The sequence below is a fragment of the Delphinapterus leucas genome, chromosome X (genome assembly GCF_059928025.1).
Source record: "Delphinapterus leucas isolate spDelLeu-1000000601 "Yukka" chromosome X, BTC_Dleu_Yukka2, whole genome shotgun sequence".
Classification (NCBI taxonomy): domain Eukaryota; kingdom Metazoa; phylum Chordata; class Mammalia; order Artiodactyla; family Monodontidae; genus Delphinapterus; species Delphinapterus leucas.
The window spans coordinates 107,328,664-107,351,594 of NC_143150.1; the positions used below are offsets into that span (position 1 = coordinate 107,328,664).

General features: G+C 38.7%; 1 protein-coding gene across 1 annotated transcript in view; it reads right to left on the minus strand.

The window, feature by feature from the left end:
- IL1RAPL1 (interleukin 1 receptor accessory protein like 1) overlaps positions 1-22,931 on the minus strand; it is a 651,340-nt gene that overhangs the window by 217,352 nt on the left and 411,057 nt on the right. The window lies entirely within an intron of this gene.

Here is a 22,931-nt window from a genome sequence, read left to right on the forward strand (position 1 = left end):
AATTGGTATGAAACATTATCACTATATGAAACATTGGCATTCACTACATATTTATAATACCTGCTCCATGCCTAATTAGACTGCCTCTGCTCCAAAAATCCACAGTGGAGTAACAGCAAAAAGCCCATGGCCATCCAAGTAGCCCAGTGGCCAAAGCATTAGGATGTTTGAGTCCCTTCATACCCTTTCAACTCTGGAATAGCCACATAATTAAGGCCAGCATTATGTGCTTGATTATCCAGTAGCTTCCATCCAACAATTCACTTCAGCCTTTGTGTATGGAGACTAATCAGATGGCTATTTCAACAATTATTTATTGAGATCCTACTATGTTCCATGCCCTGTTATGGTGCTTTGGCTATATCAGTGAACAAAACCAACCTAATGACTTATTGTTGTTTACTTTAAAAAGTAATGTCATGATTAATAAATAATAGCCTTTCTCCTGCACTCTCTCTTATTAAATGTTTCACAAACAGCCATTCAATGTATTATCAAATATAATATAAAACTTCAAAGATTCTAAGAATATTTTTTGGTAATCCCTTGGTGTCTTTTCCTCCCAAGTTTTGGATTCTTTTAGCAGAAACTTGCTCCATGCGTACACAGAGAAAAAAATTTTTTTTATTACAAAGAAATGATGACTTACCACAGAAAATTATTCATTAGATTATGCTTATTATCAACTTTTTAACTTTTCTTATAATAAAATTATCTCTAAATGATACGTTTTTCTCAAGTATTAATATTTCAAAGTTCTCTGTGCACTGAGCAAAAATTCCTTAAAGATGTAGTACTATAATTTCTTAGAAAATTATTAGGATTTGAAGAATAGAAGCATTTTAACAATATGCTATTTGGAAACTTACATACTGCCAGTTGGTTCCACAAGTGCCAAAACATGCTACCATCATTTTTTATGTAGGGAATTCACATTATAAAAAGAAAAGTAGGTCAAGAAACATACATTTGTCCTTTGTGCTAATTTGACATAAAATAAGAGACTAGGGGGCTTCCCTGGTGGCGCAGCGGTTGAGAGTCTGCCTGCCGATGTGGGGGACACGGGTTCGTGCCCTGGTCTGGGAAGATCCCACATGCCGCGGAGCGGCTGGGCCCGTGAGCCATGGCCGCTGAGCCTGCGTGTCTGGAGGCTGTGCTCCGTAACGGGAGAGGCCACAGCAGTGAGAGGCCCGCGTACCCCCCCCCCCAAAAAAATAATAATAGACTAGGAATTTTGGTGCCCCCAAATAATGTGTTTCTTAATAATGATAGGGTGTCAATAGGAAGAAATCATGACGAATATGGTAGTTACTCCCTGAGAACTAAAGTAACCCAATGGTGACCAAAACCCATATTGGCATGGCAAAGAGCAGAGACCTTCGCTTTGTGCATACATTTAAAATAGGATTTATACTCCTCATTGGCAGTCAACTTAAGTATGTCCCTGTAGTAACACTAGTGAAGACCAAAGCTATCGGAAACTCAGAGAAGACAGAGAAGGGTCATTTTCCCCCTGCTACTCATTCTCACAGAGCCACTGGTTGTCCAACTAATAACATGCTTGCTTTCAGATGTCACACACGGAATCCCCTTTATGAGAATGACCTTCAGAGAATGAGGGAATGGAATTTGGAGGCACTAATTTATTCTTGGCATTCAGCATTTTTGTTGTTTAATGATAGTGCCCTGTTGACCATGAGAACTTCTGTTCAGGCAAGAATGCATCACCAAATACCCATCTTATGCAGTTAAGGTTTTCAAAAGGTGATGGACTCAAGACCATTTCCTGTTTAGTCTCCATATAAATGGAGAAGTTATGATGATCTTATCTTTACATTAAAGAAATAGGATGACATCTCATGGTAATGCAAATGTGATGATCTGTGGCTTCCTTTTCATACTAGAGATTTCCCTAACAACTTCTAATTCATATTTGTATAGGCACCTTGATTTCTGGTCAATAATTCCAAGTTACATTTTACCTTTAGTCTACCGCATCTGATTGTACCTCAGTGACCCTTGTCCTCATTTTCAATTTATTTCTACCATAAATTATTTCATTCAAGTAATACTTTCAGATTTCAAAGTTTAAGAAAAATGAGTCATTTTTAATCACTGTGCAGCAAAAATAGATCACTGTGAATATGCTGAGGTAAAGTGGCTTTTATTTATTATATAATTAAATTACTTACATAATTAAGCTTTGCTGAGTTGAAGAAATCTGCATTGCCTAATTTAATCAGCCTGACCAGAAACGGTGAAAAACTAAATAGCAAATCACATATAAACCTAGCTTCTTAGTCCAACATGATTTCATAGTGATAATTACCAAGGGAATATAAATATGAATCAAGGAATACTTTCGAAATTCTGTAGTTAAAACAAAGAAGACAATTAAGATGTTTGCTTTCAATGTAGACTAGAGTGTAAAAACAATTGTAAGTGATGAAAAAGGCTTAGAAGTATAGACAGGGTAATGGCACAGATCTGTATTCTAAGATGCTAGTTTCACATCCATTCAGAGCTGAACTTGGTAGGTCTTTTTCTCTCTGGAATGAGCACAAACTATTTAAAAGTTTTCAGACTTTTCTGCATCAGACTTAACACTGTCACAAGGGGAAAAAGAAATAATAGCAATCAAACAAAATATCACTGTGAGTTTGCACTAGAAAACACACAAGGACTGCTATTGCTTCCTCAAGCTAATACCCATATATTTTTTTCTAATTAATGGAGGGTTATGCTCCGATTCAGCTTATTGCAAACAAGCTCAATTGTTGGAAAAATCAGTTAACGCTGAAGAGAAAAAACAGGACTGAGGAAGTGATGGGGCTGTTTGATGAGATAATGTATGGAACGTCTGTGCCTGTAATTTTGTTCATTCATTCATGCACTTGCAGTAATAAGAAGAGCTGTACTATTACCTTCCAGAAAAAGAACTTCACCACTGGCTCCATTCTCCTCACTGCACTATGTCTATGTGTGTGCTTGGTGGCAATCTGTTCCAGGGGAAAATTAATGCTTACCTAATATAATAGCATAAAAGTCAAGCCAGGTATTGAAAACAAAGTTGAAAACAGAGATCATCTCATCAATGGCTTCTTCTAAAGTAAATTATTTTAGAAGCCAGCTGCATTCAATGTGCCTATAGTCTAATAATACTGATTAAGAAGCTTTTGATTGTAATGTTCCCAGTGAACATAATAATTAATACAGTACTCTTCTATGACCCCCCACACATTACATAGGTATGTATAGACATATTACTTACATATATGCTTTGTCATGTGTATTTGGTCACAGAAGAATACTGCAATTGTATATATATATAAAATATTATATAACTATTATATATTTAAACTAACATACATGTATTTGTGTTAATATACATTGTATTATATTAATATAGAATATATAAGGAGTTTATCTTAAGTATTGTTATATTACATATGTATTATTTATATATGTCATATATACATCCTATATATATAAAATGATCATTTATAAATTGTTACTTTTCCACTTTCAGGTAAAGGGATAGGAGTCAGAGAAGTTAGTTGATGTGATCAAGGTCACACAGCTAGGAAAGGGCAGAACTGGAACTGGAACCTAAATCTGAGATTCTTTAAGACCTCTGGTCTTCCTCCATGCCACCACCTCTTTTCTTGTCAAATCCAGAAAAAAAATGGGAAAGATACAGAGTGGTTTTATATATTAGTAACCCAGACTGAATATTCATATTTTAATTGTGATGACAATGTTTATGATTACTGATCATCAAAAGTTGGGTATTCTGTTGGCTGCAATACTGACCCAATCTGTATGCTTCATTAGTTCAATGCATAACTTTGATGTTTTCTCCATTCTGCTCTGTTTTATAGAAAGCTGTTGCAGCAAACCTAACCACTGTAAGACATGTGTTTTGCTATTTAAGGTTTTTTTTTTTAAATAATCAGTCTTTTTTTTTTTTAATCATACACCTTGTAACACAAAAGAGTTGGTGAATTAGTTTAGGAGTACCAACTATGGCCATAGCCAGGTTTTTCTTCTGGTCCAAACAATTTAACTCTGATCGTAGCTCCATTTACGCCATAGTTTGGCCACCAATTCCAGTAGCTAATATGTTCTTTAAGGGTCTAAAGGTAAATGACCTGAATAGAAATTCAGTACTTATTCACCTATAGTCCTCTTTCTTTTTCTCTAGTCATTACAAATTCATTTACCTGAGTTTTCATTATAATTTAGGTGTTTTTTTTTTACATCTTTACTGGAGTATAATTGCTTTACAATGGTGTGTTAGTCTCTGCTTTATAACAAAGTGAATCAGTTATACATATACATATGTTCCCATATCTCTTCCCTCTTGCGTCTCCCTCCCTCCCACCCTCCCTATCCCACCCCTCTAGGGGGTCACAAAGCACCGGGCTGATCTCCCTGTGCTATGCAGCTGCTTCCCACTAGCCATCTATTTTACGTTTGGTAGTGTATATATGTCCATGCCACTCTCTCGCTCTGTCACAGCTTACCCTTTCCCCTCCCCATATCCGCAAGTCCATTCTCTAGTAGGTCTGTGTCTTTATTCCTGTCTTACACCTAGGTTCTTCATGACATTTTTTTCCTTAAATTCCATATATGTGTGTTAGCATACGGTATTTGTCTTTCTCTTTCTGACTTACTTCACTCTGTATGACAGACTCTAGGTCCATCCATCTCATTACAAATAGCTCAATTTCGTTTCTTTTTATGGCTGAGTAATATTCCATTGTATATATGTGCCACATCTTCTTTATCCATTCATCCGATGATGGACACTTACGTTGTTTCCATCTCTGGGCTATTGTAAATAGAGCTGCAATGAACATTTTGGTACATGACTCTTTTTGAATTATGGTTTTCTCAGGGTATATGCCCAGTAGTGGGATTGCTGGGTCATACGGTAGTTCTATTTGTAGTTTTTTAAGGAACTTCCATACTGTTCTCCATAGTGTCTGTACCAATTCACATTCCCACCAGCAGTGCAAGAGTGTTCCCTTTTCTCCACACCCTCTCCAGCATTTATTGTTTCTAGATTTTTTGATGATGGCCATTCTGATTCGTGTGAGGTGATACCTGATTTTAGTTTTGATTTGCATTTCTCTAATGATTAATGATGATGAGCATTCTTTCATGTGTTTGTTGGCAGTCTGTATACCTTCTTTGGAGAACTGTCTATTTAGGTCTTCTGCCCATTTTTGGATTGGGTTGTTTGTTTTTTTGTTATTGAGCTGCATGAGCTGCTTGTAAATTTTGGAGATTAATCCTTTGTCAGTTGCTTCATTTGCAAATATTTTCTCCCATTCTGAGGGTTGTCTTTTGGTCTTGTTTATGGCTTCCTTTGCTGTGCAAAAGCTTTGAAGTTTCATTAGGTCCCGTTTGTTTATTTTTGTTTTCATTTCCATTTCTCTAGGAGGTGGGTCAGAAAGGATCTTGCTGTGATTTATGTCATGGAGTGTTCTGCCTATGTTTTCCTCTAAGAGTTTGATAGTTTCCGGCCTTACATTTAGGTCTTTAATCCATTTTGAGCTTATTTTTTGTATGGTGTTAGGGAGTGATCTAATCTCATACTTTTCAGACAGAAGCGTCAAAGGCACCATTTCATTTTAGCACACACACAATTTTCCTCATTCCCAAATAATGTTTATAGCTCTTGCATGAGGATATTTTTCCTACTAGCCTCCTAATAATATGCAAGCACCCAGGTATGAACTCAGGAATCTGTTTGGTCCATCAATCTTTCTGGGAAAAGTAAAATGATTTCAGAATAGAAATGCAGTTTTGTGAGATGGCTGAAATGCAACAACATTGTGCTAATTAAAAGCTTGTAGGTGGCCAGAAAAGAGACATGAGTTTTTCCTCCTTGGACCTGTGACTGCAGAAAAGTCCCAAAGAGGTGAGAAGCTTCCAGAGTCACTCTCAGTTAAGAATCCCTCACTTTCAAGATTACTATGCCAGACCCTAGATCTCTGCTTCATTTTTATAACAGCTGGAGGAAACAAATATTGAAGTCAACCTACCTATCATTGCTTAAAATGATGGGCATAAGGGCAGTTGTGTGCTCAAGGGAATGTTGGCTGGATTGACAATATTATTTATTTATTTATTTATTTATTTTTGCGGTACGCGGGCCTCTCACTGTTGTGGCCCCTCCCATTGTGGAGCACAGGCTCCAGATGCGCAGGCTCAGCGGCCATGGCTCACGGGCCCAGCCACTCCGCGGCATGTGGGATCTTCCCGGACCGGGGAACGAACCCGTGTCCCCTGCATCGGCAGGCGGACTCTCAACCACTGCGCCACCAGGGAAGAGCTGGATTGACAATATTAGATCTCTCTTTAATTCCCAAATTAAAACTTTTCTAATGATTGTTGACCTGAACATAACTGAAAAGTTTCCTTTATGGCAAAACATGGAATGTTAATTTTACTTTTGGAAGACTACCCAGGTTCCAGAAGAGTAATCAAAGTGATATAAATGAATTGTTTGAAATTATCAAATTTTATAAATTAAACTAATATATAAACCTATACCTTCTTATTTGAAACAAAAGCTGATTTAGTAGCGACATAACACAGATATAAGAAGGCTAATGTTTAGAATATGTCTCTTTTTCTTTCTTTAGACTATCTTTGTATAGCATCTCTTTTCCCCCAAAGATCCATGTAACTACCAGCAACGGAAAATTGAGTGCTGTCAACGCACAAATCATAAGTAAAGAACCAGAAGGGAAATGAGGATAGCGTGTGGGCAAGGAGCTTCGTTCAGCTCTCATCATGTCGGGGAGCAATGTAGATGTTGGAGTGGTGGTTTTGGGGAGATTAGGGGTATAGGCAAACTGTTGACTTAGAGATAATCATGGAGTAGTTTGGAAGGCAGACAGAAGGAGGAGAGCGAGGGAAAGGGAGGCTGGTAAAGTCACTATAGTGTAGGCCCAGCAAGGTAATGAGGGTGGCAATGGAAATGGAAAGGCCGTTAGAAGCTCAGAATAATTTATAGGACATAGGACATGAGAGAAAATGAGAAAAAAAAAAAAAGACTATAGCCTCACAAAAGTTCAAGCCTGAGTAACTAAGAGAACGATCAGATTGAATACTGAAATAACGAAGTTCTGAAAGAGCTTAATTCTGGGGGAAAGATAACGAGTTTGATTTTAGACAAGTTGAATTGGAGGGGACAGTGGGACATCCAGTTGGTTATTTCTCCTAGGAAACTAGAGATGAGGAACTAAAGCTCTGGATACTTGTCTAGGCCATAGAATCTGACTAAAGAGTAAATTTATAGGTGAAAGATTAAATTCTGAGATTATATCAGATCTCCAACAGAGAAAGCACTTACTATATCACATTGGACTTTTAATGTGTTATGTGAACTGGGACAAGAGGCATAATTTGATGCATGGTGCGTGCAAGTTGGCTGAAGATATTTTGCTATGGAATTAATATTTACAGCTGGCTCAGAGCAAGGTGCTCTACATTTGTAACATGTCACTTCCTAATACCAGGATACAAGAAAGGTTGGCACTTTATGTAGCTATGACCACAGAGGTGTGAGAAGATGGCTTAAAAGCAAACACAGCTGTGTGACTTTTACAAGTAAATATTCAAATAAATACACTTCATATATTTATTGCATCTTGTGAGTAATCGTGTTTAAGGAAGTGTGACATGTAGCACAAGCGTTTCCAAGGCGACTGCTGGTTAAAATAAAGAGAGTTACAACTTCAGCAGAGAGAATCAATCTTAAGGATTGTGATAGCCAAAGGGGGAAAATATTTAATGGAAAAAACTAATGAAGAAACAATATCTAAGGAAAAGTTATGTTTTTCCAAAAATTATTAGTATCAAAAAATTTTGAATATTTTTAGTCATAGATGGCAATAAAATTGAGATAAATGCCAACATCTTAAACGTATGATCTGTCTGTTATCCACCATCTGGGCAGAATTAATAACAGTAGCATTATCAACCTAATAATCCAGTTAGAATGGGCAGCATAATGTAGAAGAACTAAAAAGGAATTTGGACTATGGGACTGTTAATTTGGACTATGGGACATATATTTTACCATGTGTCCTCAGCACATCAATTAACCTCTCAAAAATTTCATTCCTGGTCTATGAAGTGGGGAAATACTACCTAACTGGGTTTCTCCGATCTGTGAGGATGAAATGTGATAACATGGAAGAACCGCATCAATGTTCAGGTCAGCTGTTATTCTTTTTAGATTATCTGACCAAATACTTTGTTCTTTGGTGCAATCCAAAACATTATCTCTAAAGCAAGTACTGATGTGATACCGCCTGGAGGAAACACCTGCAGGAACTTCTGCCAGAGCATTTTACCAGGGAAGAAGAGTTTATCTTTCTGTCCCAGAACATAGAATGTGCTACTCTTCATGTGAACCCTGTTCAAATTCCCATGATTCTCTGCATTAGGACCAAGAGCGGGAGGAAAGTATTAATGGTAATAAAATGACACGGACTTACAAGAATGGCTTGTAGGGCCATTCTGCCCCAGAATCCGTTAAAATGATCTCAGGCTTCACTGATGGCTTTAATCATGCATTATGAGCCTTTCCCATGCTCCACTGAGCACCACAGAAGCTGCTGCTATGGGTAGGTTGCTAGTCCCGGGTCAGTGAATCTATTTAATGCAGACAAAAATCTTGTCTGGGAAGGTGAGCTTGGGGCAGAAGGAAGGAAAAAGGTTTTTTCTCCTTTGTGATCTGAAATTGATTCCCAAAGCAGCTGGAAGAATGAAAAACATTAAACAAATGATGAGTGCATCAGAGAGCTTGCCTGGGACTGCTAAAAGGGAACAGAAAATGGATAATATTCACTTTGAAATTTAAATCTCTTAGCTTCTGTGATCTTAAAGACAGCATTCTGAAGGATGCTTCTGTGCTGTGTTGGAACAGAAGTTATGAAAATCTCGTAACCCATAAAATAATCAACCTTCACAGGATGGAGCACTTTGTAGCTGAAATTCTCTAGTTGTTTGCTGAAAAATGCATATTGTTACATACTTTGTAAAGTTAATAAAAAATAGCTGAATGCAAGATCACTGTGTCCAGAAGGGAGAACTACTGATTATTAGAAGGACTCATTGTATGCTAGCTGTAGCTAAGTTGCCAATTAAATCCACTGCATAGAAAATTTTGATTGATATTTTAATGTTGGAATGAATATATTTCTGAGATGCTTCATGGCTCAGAGTAATAGGAAAGGACTTATTTTGCTATAGCCTTTGCAGCAGTTCATTTTCTAAGCAATGAAAACAAAGAGGATATTTAAAATTTAAAGGATCTCATTGAGACCTTTATGACTTATTTTCTTTATCAAATAAGTCAGGGACCCTATTAAAGGATAGAAGTACCACCCAAAGGTCAGTATAAGACTTAAGTTCCTGGCAGTGCCAGATCTGGACAAACTCACACCTTAGTGTAAGCATGTCCTGTGACCTATACTGGAGCTCCCTCATACACCCTCTTTTGATGACCTTTTAAACTTTCCTCCATGTCGAACCTTTTCTTTGCTATTCACTGCCTCCCTCCAAAAGCTCTGTCCTGTAGAAAAGCAGTCTACAAACAATTTGATAATGCAGCCTTATCCATAAAACAAATGTTAATACATATACTCAGAATATGTGTACATATTTATAAAGTACAAACATAGCCTATTGTACTCATATATTACAAATGTAAGATATGCACTGAATAGAAATTTAAACAGAGCTGAAGAAGAAATAAGTATTAATGCAAAATGACTTAATTTCTGTAATTTTATTTATTGCATTAATTTTTATTTACTGTATTCATTCAAAATGCAAAAAAAAAAAAATTCTGCTCAAAATTGAATGTGTCAGATCTGACCAGATGGGAATTTTTTGTGATTGATGAACAGAGTACTAGAGGTTAGAGAAACATCATTTTTTTCTATTTGCTTGCTATTCACCCATGTTCATCTTATTAGTATTATCTTCATACATAGCTTCTTACAGGAATCTTTAAACACTTACCTATTTTTAAGCTACTTGTCCATTTTGTGAGGGTTAACTTACTTAACCAACACTCATGGTTTCATGAGTATTGCAATTAGTCACACTAAGGTAACAGCATATGAGTGACCATACCTTGGTCAACCTCTCTGCAGGGTGGGAGTCCCACTCTTTCTCAAACAAATGTTTTAATTTATGTGATATGTAAGTGGCTAAAGTGCAAACCAAATGATCATGAGAGTGTCAATTTGTATTTTAAGTATTAGTAAAGCTTAAGTTCTTTTTTTAAAGTAGAGATATGGGTATAGAAATGCTTACATTGTCTTCCCATTCTCCAACGGGTTAGATTGAGTAATTTTGAGGGTGAATACCCTCCACTTTAGAATCAACTCTTCGTGGACACAGAGTTAAGTGTCAATGTTCTTATAGGCTTCCTTTCTCCTTATGCTCTAGCTGACCACAATAGTTTCACTGGTTTTGCAGCACAGTTGCCAAATACCTACCAATTTAGCCCTATGTCCAGAACCAGCCCTATACTGTCTGCTACACCTTTGTACTTTTACATTGCTTTTTTTCCCCTTTATTTTAAAGCAACATATTCTGCCTGATGGCTATCTGTTTGCAGTCTCTGTTTCTATAACTAATTTTCTAGTGGGCGCAAATACGTAACTGACAATGACTCCAACAGTTATCAAAAAATTCTAAGAAAATGAAGACATCCTGGTGGAACTTTTATAAATGAGATCCCTGATTAAATTCTTAGGCTTGAAGAGACAAAGATCACAAGCCTAGAGCGCCTTGCAAACTCTACCTCTGTAAAGCTTGGAATGGCAGCAACCTTTAGCCTCCTGAAATGCCACTGCCTACTCTCCCTCCATACTGAATGAGTGAAGGACTCCAGTTGAAAAAATTCACAAATGGGGAGGAGTGGCCCCTAGATTGAGGTCTGTCCATTTGAGTAGAAGGTAATTCTTCCAGAAGATGCTGCTTTAGGTAGAATATGCCCCCCCCCCAAAGATGTCCATGTCCTAATCTGTTGAACCTGTGAATATATTATGTTACACGGCAAGGATGGATTAAGGTAGCAGATGGGTTTGAGGGTGCAAATCAGCTAACTTTAAAAGAGAGAAATTAGCCTAGATTATCTGAGTGAGCTCAATGTAATTGTAAGGATCCTTATAAGAGGAAGGAGGAAGCAGGAGAGTCAGTGTGAGGGGGATGCAGCATGAGACAGACTAACCTGGCCATTGCTGGCTTTAAACGTAGGAGTCATAAGCCAAGGAATGTGGGCTGTCTCTAGAAGCTGAAAAAGGCAAGTAAACCAATCCTCACTAGACCCTACAGAAAGGAATGCAGCCATGTCAATACTTTGATTTGAGTCTAGTGAGATCTATTCCAGACTTGACCTTCAGAACTGTAAAATAATAAGTTGGTATTGTTTTAAATCACTGAGTCTGGGGTAATTGTTATAGCAGCAATAGAAAACTAATATTCACTTTAGAAGAATGATTTAATTGTAAGGAATGTGAAACAAGAGGAGAAAATAAGGATGCAATCTAAAGGAGGCCCCTTGAGAAAGGTGTAAGATAGGTGCTTTCCCCAAGGAATCTGGGGGCCAAAATGGTCATATTTATCACACAACCTTGGGTTTTACCTCCTTCAGTTATAATCTCTACCCTGCCCTCCAGTTTTTGATGGTGCTGAGACCAAGGAAGAAGAAAAATACAAAGGAGGTGTGACTTGCCCTTATCTGGCTGAAACAGCGGATATTTTGAGAACACTGGACACTAAACTGAAAGGAGATGTTTCCGAGTTAAGTCACTGATGAGATACCTTGTCAAGAAAATGAGGCATCTTTGAAAGGACTACAATTATTGACTAGATTAGGAAGTAAATTTCCAGATGCCATCAGCTGCAGATATTGATGCCTTTTCCTGTTCTTTGAGTGAATCTCGGCGAGGCAGCATGTCAGCAAGGTGGGGAGCTGGAACTAGCGGAGGAGGTCGTACTGTCTAACACTCCGTTCTGGTGTCTGGTCACTTTTGGTGACTACGGTGAGATCATTACAATTTACCTGGATGCAGCTCTGACCCACAAGTGCATGTGCTCATGCGTGTGAATGTATGGGTATGTGACGCACATCTGTGTGAATACTTAATTCACCTTCTTTCACTTGTCTCTTTATTTAAATGACAATGTGTCCATGACTGTTTGAAGAAACTGTCAAATCCTTCTATTCTCCCAACTTCATAAACAATGTGTAAGGTTCTCCATTCTCCAGTTAAAAACACTCTCTTCTTTCTTCCTGTGCCTATGACTTCTCCAAATAACACAGAGAAAATCAGAATCAATAATAATTTCTTCAGACTATTTTGTTTCTATTTTAACATTTCAAAGGACATTTCAGGCAATTGCCCTAGCAATGACCTGGCAGATTTAAATGAATAAATGTTCTCGTGGTCAAACTTGTTTCAACTTGCAAATAAAGGAAGTTTGTACCAGCCCTGTGCTCACTGGGACATACATATTGTAGAATTTCATCATCTCTTAAAGAGAATGAATATAATTAGCTGTTATACCGATGTAACTGATTTACCATTAAATTCAAATAAAGCCCTGGTATGTATCAATGTTGATGATTCTGCTTAGAGAAATAATCCAGGATAGAGATAATACAACGGCTTCCTAATTTTCCTTTGATGTATGGTGTTATTTATAGCATGATACAGACTTTGAGAAAAGATTTTCAGACTTTAATATTCACGAATAGATTTACTTAAAAAGAGCATATGCTATGAAGGTATAATTGTGTTTTGTGCTGCCCCAATGGGATCTTATCCTATTTCATGGAGAGATTTTTAATTATATTTAATATGATCTTATCTGTATTAAACCTGCTGGTTATTTGCTAAAAGTCAGTTGGAGACAAGTACAATGAAAAATATGACTGTGACTAGTCACATATAAAGTTCTGAAGGTCAGAAGTCTGATTCAGAGAATGAATCTCAATCTTGAACAGAACTCCAATTAGTTAAATCAATTTATGTGATTGGATTAAATCTCTGGAGCTACTTTTCAGCTACTGTTCACTCAATAAACATATATCGAGCAGTTACTTGAGCCAGGAGCGGAGCCAGAAGCTGGGAATACCAAGAAAAGTAAGAAGTAATCATTGTTTTTAACAAATTTGCAGTCAGGTAGGAGGAAAGAAATCCAAGAAAATGAACAATTGACACATCGTGATATAAATGCTACAATATAGGCTTCTTTCAAGTGCTAGGAGAATTCAGAGGGAGAATTATTAACTTTTCCAGGTGAAAGAATCATAAGTAAACTACCTTTTGAGTTTGCATTCTTTCCTCTATCCCCTTCCTTCCCTTCCTAGCCACCTTGTTCCAGAAAGTAGTTCCATAAAATGATACATTAAAGGCAAAATACCAAATTTGAAAGTAAAAGAAAAGCAAAGTTCAGCTCATAAAATGTAGTAAGGAATGTAGTTGGAAAAATTCATATTGTTGAATGTAGATGGGCTACAATTTTGGCTTGGAAAGTTCTGGTGACCATTGTTAAAAGGGAAAACGGGTGGGTGTCACTACTGAGTATTGAGCCCACAAATACAAACCAATTGTTTGGGTGAGGTAAAACTGCTCTGAGCCTGAGATCAGCTGAGGAGACATTTTCCAAGGTAGATTCATAAAGATGTGGCAGAAAGACATGATACGGTCCATAACAAGAGTCCGGCAGAAGGAGAAGTAAGTCAGATGGAACTTCCAGGACACGTAACGGTTTATTAGTAAAAGCAAAGGAAATGTACATTCCCCTAAAGGAAGGAGCATGTGCCATTTGTTGAAAGTCCACAGCATTTTTCAGTTAGTCTGGGAGAGTTAGGGCAGAGATGGGGTAGATCAAAGGGAAGTACCCATGAGTTTATGCTTGAGAGGAAGACTAAGGTGATATTGTGATATGTGTACCTTTGTCTGAATGTACAAATGGAACTTGACCTTATACTGTAGCAAATTTTGAGATAAGGACTGAAAACCAGTAAAGTTATGGTCAGAAAAATGATTTTATCCTATATTGCCTGGTTCTAGCTACCATAACAGTTACAATTGTTTGGGGGGAGGGCGAGTGGAGGAAAAACTGACAACTAACAAAATCCTCCTCGTCTGTCTTTCCACCACACAGTAGCACTCCATTAGTGGAATATGTTATTTTAAGCCTTTTGGGGCCATTTCTTGCTCCTTGTCCTTCTAAGTTTGCCAGTCATTTTGAGGATAGTATATATCCTTTTTTAAAAAAGAATATGCCACTCAAATTTAATAGAGTAAGGAAAATAAAATCCCCTGACCTCTTGAGGTCATTAGCTGGCTGAAGGAAGTAAAGGACCCTCTACTGACTAAAAGCATGAGCTTTCTTTGCTGAGAAAAAAAGAATTCATGTCTGCAGTTCTAGTGTTTCTAGGTTCCGCTTTGAGGTTCTGCTTGAGACCTTTGGAAGAAATTCCTTTCTAGACAATGTTCCTTCCTCAGCCCTTGCTCTCTACATGAGTTGCAGGAAAATCAAGCTCCAGTGTTCAGCTTAATGTTTCTCAAGCATGCTAAGAATTTGTGGAAGACGGGCTTCCCCTTCAGCTCCCAGCTGGGGGGTGAAACCCTAGTTTTGTTGTCAGAGCACATACTAGCTGACCCCAGCTGCCAAAAACAAAAGGTCAGTTCCAACCTCTTTTCCTGAGAAAGGTAAGTTTATTAGATTTACGTGAAAGGTCAAAGGCAGGAGCATCCCACTTTCACCCTGCACTGTGTTTGCTTCCGGGGAGCTCCCTCACTGAGACTGCCATGGAGACACCTGGACCAGAGTCACTGTCTTTCCGATCCTGAGTGAGGAGTAGATCTCCACATCAGATGTCTTTGATACGTGCCCTAATCTATGGGATTCTGTCACAGATTCTGAAGATGGCTACACTGTACTTAGGGGCTTTTCCACATTGGGTGGGTCTCCTCACGAGCTACTGTAGATTTGGGAACACAATCCACTATTGCTGGAGTTATAATCTTTGCTGAGGGGGCAAATCTCCTCCATCACCCAGGCATGGTGAGACTAAAAGGAAGGTTATATGATGACCAGCAGACCTGACCTCATTCTCTTCCCTTTTGTCTTTTGGCCAAAAGACATACCAGTTTCCCTGTCAACATAGGCTCACCTGCTCAATAAGTACAGAGGGCAGGAAAGCACATGTTGGTAGCAAATGAATGAGAACATGGAAAGCTCTCTTGACCAATGTACCTGCCCATTAAAGGAGATCTAGAAATTTAAAAATAGCTTTGAGGTGACAGAAGTATAAATCACAGGGGTGTGGAAGTGTGGGACAGAATAAAACACTCAGGATATGGTGATGGACAAAGGCAGAAATTCTGATATGAACGCAGCATTGTGGAATGGTCACTAAACTAGGAGGAGCCAGGAGGGTTGCGTTATAGCCTCACTGTGTCATTGCAGACCTTTGGGAATATGGCTTTGCCTACCTGGGTTCCAATTTCCTAACAGGAAAAATGAGGCAATTGCATGAGGAGATCCTAAAGGCCCTCCCATGTTGAGGTGGCAGCAAGTTCTCTCCTGGTATTTGTAGCATAGCAACCATGGCCATTGGGCTTAAATACTTGGCCCTGAGGACCATTATTCTCTCTCAGAAAATTTGGCCACTGTACCATCTTCACTCAAACAAGAGGCGTAAGCCCTATAAAACTATACTTGATATATGCCCCTGTGCTAATGACCTGGAATTCAGGAATGTTCCAGGCAGTTACATTTGTATTTGTAGGAAGGAGCCATCAATAGTTTTCATCTCACAAGAAAACCTGGGAGGAATCAGAAAACTATGGAGTTTGTTTAAGAAACAGGAAGTAAGTCGTGTACTTACTGGGAGAGTAGGGGAAGACGGCAAAGAAGGCTGCTTGTATGTTTAGCATTAGGGAGGCAAGGCTGGGGAGGGAAAGGAGATGGAAAGCAAATGCCAGATGTCTCTAAGGAAGGCTGACTAATGTAGTGCTTCTGTTCAGCTGTACTGCACAGCTGCGTGCTGTGGGTCTCACTCCCAAAAGCCCCCTGAAAGAACCGTGTCATTTTGACACATGTGATAAGTTTGGCCAAATGGGGATAGAGTTCAAAATCATGACTGCCAGTTAGCTAAATCCCGGTGAAGCTTTGACTTTCCCTGAAGAGACCTCAAGTGCATCAACTCTCCTTCTAAATAACACTGTGATTATTCCTCCATAAATCAGTATGGAACCTCAATTCTCAAGGCCCCCTTTATTTGTCTCCAGATTGGTTGGACTCCAAAGCTTAACTCACAAAGGCAAAAACAGCTCAAGGTCTCATTATAGTGCAAACTAAAACCTTGTCAGCTAAGAAGCACACCTCGGCTATTTTTTTCCCCCTACTTTCCGGTTGGATAGAAGGCAGACCTAGAGACAGGTCATAAGTGAGATGTCTGGGAAGCATACCCACAGGTCTACAGAGCTTTATGCATGCAATTCTGCCACAGAAATAAGAACTAATATATGCCAGTCACTGTGCTAGAGCTGGAGCAAATATTGACAAGAATCCACATGAAATCTGTTATATTTTAGTAGGAGGAATACATTAGAGTTTGGGGGTACAGGGGTAGTAGAGGGAGGAGTAAAGGTGCTCACTGTAGTTGGAATGTTCCAGAATGTATGCCTTTCCCCTTTCCTCCTGTCCCTTCCTCACATTAATTCTTCTTTGTTATTTCCAAATTCTCTCCTATTGAGGTGGAGATTTTAAAACTGGGATGGGGCTTCCCTGGTGGCACAGTGGTTGAGAGTCCGCCTGCTGATGCACGGGACACGGGTTCGTGCCCCGGTCCGGGAGGATCCCACATGCCACGGAGCAGCTGGGCCCGTGAGCCATGGCCGCTGAGCCTGCGCGTCCAGAGCCTGTTGCTCCGCTACAGGAGAGGCCACAGCAGTGAGAGGCCCGCGTACCGCAAAAAAAAAAAAAAAAAAAAAAAAAAAAATGGGATGAAGTCAGGATCAATGAAGTAAGAGCAGTATGTGGAGAAAAGAGGATTCTCCCTACCTACCCCCTTAAATATGCCACAGTTCTCTACATTGACATCCTCAGGATATCCTGCTTACAGGATAGCCTGGCAGAAGTAGGAGAACATAGGAAAATGATGGGGGAAAATGGAGTATTAAGCAGCAAAAGACCTCAAGGTGGGGATGGCATTCAGAAGGAAGAAGAGGTGAGAGGCGGACTTTACTCCTTTGTGAATGGACTTTGGTACTAGGTAGACCTACATTCAAGCCCCAGATGTTCACTTACGAGCTAAGCAGCCTCCATCCCTACTTAGAGAGTTGGAGTCTATTTCCCCTCCGGGTGATATTTGACTGTTTCCACCCATAGAAAAAAAAGTAGAAATGACACTGTGCCAGTTTCTGAGCTCAGCATTTAATAGACTTGCGAGTTCCACTTCTTGTCTTTGGGAACACTTGCTCTAGTCTAGGGAATGCCAGTTACCATGTACTAAGCCTGATTATGCGGAGGCCACCATGCTGGTGGGAGTAACTCAGGTGCATGGGCTTCTCATTGTGGTGGCTTCTCTTGTTGCGGAGCATGGGCTCTAGGTGCATGGGCTTCAGTAGTTGTGGCACACAGGCTCAGTAGTTGTGGCTCACAGGCTCTAGAGTGCAGGCTCAGTAGTTGTGGCGCACGGGCTTAGTTGCTCTGCGGCATGTGGGATCTTCCCAGACCAGGGCTCAAACCCGTGTCCCCTGCATTGGCAGGCAGATTCTCAACCACTGCGCCACCAGGGAAGTCACACAGAGAGGCCACATGGAGAGTGAGATGCCTGATCAGCCCTGAGGTGTTTCAGCTGAGGGACAGATAATGTGAGCAAAGATGCCTCTAGATGATTCCATTCCCAGCTTCTGACAGTAGCCACATGTCGAGAACCATTCTGCTGAGCCCGGACAAACCACAGAAATGTGCGTGATAACAACAAAATGTTGTTTTCAGCTGCCAAATTTCAGGGATGCTGGTTATGTAACAGTAGATAACTGGAAGAGTGACCTTGAGCAACTTGTTTCACCTCGCTAATCCTTAGTTTCCTCATCTAAAAACTGCAAGGTCTATCTCCGATAGAGGCTGAGAGCCTTCACTGAGATAAAGTTTGTAAAGCAGTTAGCAAAATGCCTCACACAGTAGTAAGAAAAGCATATAGGATAGATATTGTCTGTTCCAATATTCAAAATTTTCTGTTCCAAAATTCAGAATTTTTCATATCTATGGAAAGCTACATTATACATATTCTGTAAGACCCTGCTGAGGGGTCCCTCCACAGGGTCCTCAACAGTCCCGTGGATCAAATGTGCTAAAATTTCTGCAGTGAAGCATGTGAATAGTTACATCAAGAGAAGTAAAGAGAAGTAAAGATAAATAATTCACAGTAGATCAGGTAAGGCTTAGCCACCAAATCCATCCAAGTCAGGTTGAATGAGTTACCACAAAGACACTAAATCTTCCACAGCTATTTTTGATCATATATAAGGAATTGTGTGTAAGGGATAGTAGACTCATATTCATATATGTTTCTATCACATGCTTCTGCATTCATTTCTCTTTTTCCTATTCTTATGACATAACAGAGGCTAGCTTTTCATACCGATTTACAAATAAAAAATCACCTATATATTGATTTTTTGATTGCACACTTGCTAATTGCTTGTAAAAAGTCTTCCCAACAGTCTTCTGGTTTTGGCAGCTGAAATTCACAATCACCTGTTTGTTTTTTCAGATGAGCATATGAAAGAGAAATTCAGCACCAAGGGAAAGGTAGGGCTGATCAAAGGAAATGCTATTTAGCAAGACGTACTGTCTGCAAGTCAAGATTCATCTGTTCTTTCTCTTACAGAGACTCTGTCTCACATTTTAATGACCGCATGGCATCCCAAAGCATGGTAGTATCCCAGGTAACTGGGAATAAGACTCACAAAATCATCAAATAGATGGGATAGAGGACTCTGTCATAGTTAATTCACTTTTGCTAAATCCTCCAAGTGCTAATTTACCCAAAGGGCTTTTCCCCTCCACACTGAAATGAAACACAGTAGGAAGATGCCTCCTTTTCCATATCCTTCACAATTATGACCATTTGAAGCATCTGGCACTGTCTATATCATACACAGAATATGCTGAAGGTAACACTTCTCCCTGATGGAAAGCCAGACGAGAACTGCTACAGGGAGGGAGGAGTAAAACTTTTTAAAGCTTCTTCCTCAATGTGAACAGAGATAAATCCTCAAATACACTTTTTTTTTCTGAAATTAAGAGCAGACTCATACAAAACCCCATTATTATGAGACATTTTCTTTTGCCTGAAAGTAACCAGATAGCTCATGGCCAAATTATAGAGCAGGGACAATAGTTATTTAGTTCTGAATAATACAGCACTGCAAAGCACTGTGAACCCAAAGCCAGAGAGAATGTAGTAATCATCAATGACTGTGTACCACCTTCGACATGTCAAAGGTGCTCACTGCAACGAACGCATCATTTCAGTCTAAACTCAAAACGTCAACCCGCCTCTGAATTCCTTCTCGTTGTTTTCTTTTTTTCCTCACACACTCCTTTTCAGTGGAGGTCTTCCTTCCTTCCTTCCTTCCTTCCTCCCTTCCTTCCTTCCTCCCTCCCTTCCTCCCTCCCTCCCTTCCTCCCTCCCTCCCTTCCTTCCTCCCTCCCTTCCTCCCTCCCTCCCTCCCTTCCTTTTTTAGGAAATGTAAAACAAATATCTTTAAAGCCTCTCTATGTAAGTATTTGAGATCAACTTCTTGATCCCTTTCTGTACTTTGTAAAGCACCATTTATATGTTCAACGCTACATAAAAATCACTAGAGCAAAAAGAGGAGACTGGGCCAGTCTCACCATGTTCTTTGAGTTTGGGTCCAGAATCACCCCAATAATTCTTCAGACTAGTGCAGTTGATTGAGCACAGATGCCAGTTTTACATTATAAATTCAGAAATTGGATCAAACGGTATCTAGAGAACCCTTCCAAAATCTATTATTATCCCAACATGTCCCTCAATGTTTTTTATTTTCCATTTGTGCTACTGTATCAATATTTTGTGCATTCACACCAATACTAGTAGTCACAAACCCACCATCAATAAGTATGGAGAAATTTTGCCAGTCATGAAGAGAATACACACTGATTATTTACATTTGTTCCAAATATCAGGTGAGGTGCTGGTGAGTCACAAATGAATGAGAAATAATCTCTACTTTGGAACATTTCACAATCTACCCTAGTTGGGGTGGAACAAAATTTGCCATATAAATTTTGTGAGACAGTCTAGTGTATAGATACATACATGGGTAAAAATGGAAATATACACTCATGCATACATATGCGCACACATACATACACGCATATCTACAGACAGTGAATTCTATCTAGCTGGATGCTGCCAAGGGGCTTGTTGCGGGCTTACAGTGGCAGAACAAGTTGGCCCAATGGAGGACGCTGGGGCTGGATCACTGGCCAGAAGGCTGCACAGAAAACATAGCAGAGACTTGGGGGTCTGGAGTCACTCCAATATAAAGGGAATCCAGGTGAAACAGAGAATGATGTTGGATACTAATTAATCCAGTTAGGAGACTGATGATGCATTCAACCAGCTGACAAGTTCATCAATGGCTAGAGAATAAGGGATATTATCTCAGAAATCAAGGGACATTATGCCCACGGGCACTGGTTCTTCCTCGTAAACGTTTGGGCCTAGGAAGCCGCCCCTTTACCCCATATATCTGAGCAACACCTTATTTGCAATAAGCAGAAGTAGAGAAAAGCTGAATGAGAGACTGGGCCTTCCTACCTCTGAGAGATTGTACCCTAAATAAAAAGCTTAAATAAGAGTGAGAATTTATTTATCTTCTATTACATAATGGATGAGGACTCATGAAAGAGACCAAATCAGTTTAAGATGAAATAAAGGAGCAACATTTTTCTCAACACTTCTTTTTTTAAATTAGTTATCTATTTTATACATATTAGTGTATATATGGCAATCCCAGTCTCCCAATTCAACACTTCTTATACCATAGGATTGACTTGTGTCTCTAGTACATACTATAGATAGAGAGAGATAGGTAAATAGATAGGTAGATATAGATACCTTCACATATGTAAAGGTATATAAATATATAGATATCTTTACAATTGACTGTTTTCCTCACTCTAAATATAAGATTTTCATAAAAATTCTTTTCAAAATTAATTTCCAGGAAAACAGTTATTTAGAATTTCACTCCTATCTGAATAATCATCTATATTCCTTAAAAATATTCTTTAAAATATTCTTTTATACTTTAATTAAAACAACCTGGAAATTAGCAAAGGTAAACATAACAATATATAATATTATGGAATGCTTTCTATGTATCAGGTGTTAGGCTAAAACTTGTATATAGATATAATCTCATTTATCATCAAAACAACCATATTCAGTAGGTTCTATAATTATCCTAATTTTTCTGACAGGAAGTGGAGGCTTAAGGAGTTAGAGACATCTGCTCCTTGGTGAGCTGTTTAGAAGTGGTAGCGTCAGGATCTGAATCAAGGTCAAACTCTAGAGTCAAAATAATTAAATATTACATGGACGGCACTGCAGCAAGTTTATTTGCATTTTCTTTCCAAAAACAGGTGGACAACCATGTGAATCAGGTAGACAAGATATTCTTATCCCCATCTGATACTCTGATGAGGCAGAGAAAGGTTCAGTTTTATTCCCAGGAGCATGCTGGCTTTGTACTTGTCAATGTATTTCTTTGTAACAATTCTAAAGTCTGTCATCTAGGTAAATTTGATCTCCCTGGATTTCATTTCCTGCAATTAGACTGGAAAGTCTAATTAGAGAGCTGGAAGTATAGCTTACAATTTATTTCTGTTGACGTCTGGTGCGTATGTAGCTCCAGAGATTTCCTGAGGGGGTGTTCAATGGTCTTCAGATATCTGTCAGGGGGAAAATTTGAGCAAGGGTACAGTGAAGAGAATAGGGGAATAAACGGGTCCATGTTTGATTTGTAACTTTTATGTCAACCCCAGGGAGGGTGTCATTCACGCATATCAATATCTTCATATTAATTAATAGTAAATACATATTACACTGCTTGCTTGACTCAGAAAACTTGAAATACCAACATAATGAAAACGAAGTTTATTTACTTCATTATTTCCTACTTGCTGGTTGCTAAATTATCTAGAACACATGAATTATCTCATTTGGAAGGTATAGCTTTCTAAAAACTGATGGTCAATTCTAGCATTAATCATATTACTTTTCATTTTTCCTTTGATCTATCAGCCACAGATAGGAGGCAAAATATTCACAAAAAGGAATGCACGAGATATATGGAAAGCTCTCAGGAATAACTCATTATCAAAGGAAATACTGTTTTAAAATCCTTGGGAATGTACAAGAACATGCAAGCGTGCTAATGTTCTATTTATAGTCACATTGAAATCAGCAGGATCCTCATTCCTTCCAATCTGATGAAATATTTTAAAATAAATAAAGACATATAAAGCTAGAGTTTCCTTGTACACCCAGCAAAAGTTAGAAATATGGTTCCAAAAATTCCATTTATGATAGTAACAAAGTTATAAAATAAATAAGAGTAAATTTAATAAGAAATGTGCAAGATCTACATTAAAAAAACTATAACAATTCACAGTGAGAAATTTTTAAAGGACTTGGAGAAACAGAGAAAGCATATGCTCTGTATGGAAAGTTAATATGGGAAAACTGCCAATTATTCCTAAATTAATAAAAATATTTGAATGCATTCTCAACAAAAATCCCCATGGCATTTTGAAATTCTTGCCAA